Raw genomic sequence first — 3,822 nt, forward strand, 5'->3', positions numbered from 1 at the left:
TATATATACTAACACACATACAAGACTAGAAAAATAGCCAACAACTGATGAAGGGTCGTTCTTTATGTTTGTTTTGTTTTCCATTTGTGTCTTTCATTGTTCGAAAGAATAATTCATGTTCTATGTACTCTTGCTTCGTATTTTTTCTTGTACACATTTCGTGACATCCTGTGCCCACATATGCATATATATATATATATATATACACATACATGCACACGCACACACACACACACACATGATGCTTGTTATGCAATTTATTAAAAATGATTTTTTTTTTTTTAAATAAGCTATTTTTCCAGCTAAGAAATGGTGATGTGTATAATCTGTGCAGAACTTCCCAAACTAACAAATGCCATCATTGTTGGTATTTAACTTGAACTTCTTTTAGTAATTATCCCTGAATACAGGAAATAGAACTTCAGACTCTGATTGGAGAGATGCAGCATCAGTGATAATTGGGATAGAATTAGATACAGAAGACGAGATTAGGCAGAGGTAGCTAAATAGCTTGTTAGTTCTTAGAAGCACAAGATTTGGAATAAAAGCAACAAAGGTGGCAGGAAACCATGTTCCTGTGAACCTGGTTAGTGTGAACTTGGTCTTTGGTTTGAAGACAGTTTCCTCTCTGCCCCTCACCAGTCACAAAGGCCCCATTAGGATCATCAGTGCTGTCCTTCTTCCTCTGGACAATCCATAAATATATCAATGAGGGTTCCAGTTGATCCAATTCTCCAGGCCCTCTTTCCTCATTATGTGACCAAGAAATCCCTGTTGCTTGGTCCTTGTCTGATGAAGGAGTTTCCTATTTACTGCAGCCTGGATCATCACTTCTTCATTAGACACTTTGTCTCCATGCAATCCTCAATATTCCCCTTATGAACCACATTTCGCAGCCCTCAAAGCCCCTTCTCACTTCTAATGTTATAGATCATGACACATTTCTGTACATTAACACAAGGTAGACGTAGCAGTTCAATGTACGGATGTTGGTCTTGATGCTCAGAGTAGAATCTCTCTCTCAAGGTGTTTTTCAATTTTGAAAGAGAATGCTGGTGGCATGCAATAAGCACCATTCATGTGTCGGTCATTGCCAGTGCCACCTGACTGGCTCCTGTGCCAGTTGCACGTAAAATGCAGCATCCGAACATGGCCGATGCTTGTGCTGTCTGACTGGCTCCTGTGCCAGTGGCACATAAAAGCACCCATTACATTCTTGGAGTGGTTGGCGTTAGGAAGGGCATCCAGCTGTAGAAACTCTGCTAGATCAGATTGGAGCCTGGTGCAGCCTTCTGGCTTGCCAGTCCTCAGTCAAACTGTCTAACCCATGCCAGCATGGAAAGCAGACGTTAAACAATGATGATAATGATGATGATATGTATATTCCCAAGCAAAATGGTGGTGATAAATATCCTCTTTCCGTCTCTAATGTTTCACTCCACAATCACTGGAGTAAACATCATTTAATCCTTTTTCCCCCCTCTGCAACTTCCACCCTCTGTTACTCCCTTATCATCATTATCTTTTAACATCCATCTTCCATGCTGGCATGAGTTGGATGGTTTGACAAGATCCATTTGGTCTGACGACAGCTTTGTGCTCCAATGTCTCCGTTTTGGCATGGCTTCTATTGACTGGATGCCCTTCGTAATTCTTACTACTTTGCAGTATGTAGCGGGTGATTCTTCATGACACTAAGTTGTCATGTAGCTCACAAGACTGAGATCCCCTTCAACAGTGGAATTACAGTAGAAATGGAGGCTGCTTTTTGCCAGGAAATGAGGGATTAAAGGATGAAAGAAGGGGCCAGAACAAAGTAAGTTCCTTGTTGTAAAGGAGCTACAATGGTTACTCATATTGTAGAAGAGTGAATGGAAGTAGCTAGGGTGGAGCTGGAAAGAGAGATGAAACAGTGTTGATGAGGTGTCAGGGTGGATTTCCCTGTAAGTACCAACCTACAGAAGTTCAAGTCAAACAGAACAACAATCACCAGTCTGGGAAGAGCTACAAATTCTATGGACATTGCTTTTCTTTCTCCTTTGCTTAAATATTTAAAATAGAAGCCAAAAAGAAAGACCATTCCTTATATGGAAATATTTACAACTCTTAAAAAATAAATACCACTGCTTTATCAAGATATTTTTGCATAGCAAGAATTTTAAATATCAATTTCTTTAAATTCTTCAATGCCTCTATGAATTCTTGTTATTTTAATTCAGAATAAAATTATCTTTTGCTATTTTAAATCTATACCTTTATATTTATGCGTCTATATATGTCAATGATGTTCTGTGTTATTATGTACAGATGCTGTTTTGGCAGCAGAACCAATTTCAATCAAATTTTGGCAGCTAAAAGTTCATATTAATCATCATTCTTTATTTTCTATTTTTTCTTGAAGAATCAAAGCTTTCAATTCTATGTTTCTAACCAAAACCATTCAACAAAATTTACACTGACATCCTTTAACAAGATTATGGATCTTGAACAATGCCTGATTGAGGTGGAATAAAAAAAAAATTGGTAAAAATATGTCTATCTTATTTATTTTATTTCTTCATTTATATTGAATGAGGGTTTCTGTGAATTGATAGAATGTTGTTGGAAATTCCTTGCAGTATTTAGCGTTTTTTTCTCTCTATATTGCACATTCAAATCCTGTTGAATATAATAATAATAATAAAAATAATAGCTAACAGGCCAGATATAGTTGTCAGAGATCATGAGAAAAAATGCTTTCTAATTGATGTATCAATGCCAACAGATGACACCTAAAAGAAATGGAGAAACTTTCAAAATACAAAGACCTGGAAATAGAGGTAACTCGAATGTGGAATCTAAAAACAGAAACAATTCCTATCATAGTAGGCGCCTTAGGTATAATAAAATAAATATTCAGACAAATACATAACAAAAATACCAGGACTTACATTCTGTCATATGTGCACACTGACATCGCACATCCAGCGGACCATACTAGCTTTATTTCTTTCAAGTCTTCACATGTCCTTTGCAATCACAGACCATCTTTCACTGCTATGTAGCATCATATTATTTGCCTTTCACTCTGAGGGAGAAGTTCTTTGTTACCAACAAAGGTAAAAGCTCTCTGAGCTTTACCCAGCCTTTTCTTATTCTAGCAGCATCCAGAGCATCCACCACCTTTACTGCTGACTTGGTTACCTAGATAATGGAAGCTATCGACTACTTTTAAGTACCTCACCTGGCATTTCACAAAGTCTATTTTCTGTACATTTTCTTGTACACCTGTACACCTGCCACACACAAAAACTGCTTCCTCTGTTAAACTTCTGATGTTGCTGCACCTCTTGTGTGTCCATAGCTTGCACTGGGTACATCTTATGGAGTTTCTACCTACATTTTTTCTACATATTGAGTAGGGAAATCTTCCTGAAAGGATTTGTAATCTCTCTGTTTTCCTTCTGAGACTAATTCTTTTCTAGACTAATTCTAAAGCCCTTAGATTCAGACCTTGCTTTCATGCCTGGAATTTCTTCTCCGCTTTTGGTTGTGATTTAGCTACAAAAACAAGACCCTTGGCATAGAGGAGTTCCCAAGGGCAGCCACTGTCTTCAATTCCTTATTTATAACCCGGAGGACTATCATGAACACGAGGGGGGGGGTGAGAACGGATCTTTGGTGAACTCCTACCTATACACCAAATTACAGGTGTGTTCGTGTGTGTGTGTATGTTCTCCCCCTTCCACTTGACAACCATGATTGATGTGTTTATACACCTGTAACTTAGGGGTTTGGCAAAAGAAACCAATAGTATAAGCACCAGGCTTTTAAAAAAGGACT

This window comes from Octopus bimaculoides, chromosome 3, assembly GCF_001194135.2.
Source record: "Octopus bimaculoides isolate UCB-OBI-ISO-001 chromosome 3, ASM119413v2, whole genome shotgun sequence".
NCBI lineage: Eukaryota > Metazoa > Mollusca > Cephalopoda > Octopoda > Octopodidae > Octopus > Octopus bimaculoides.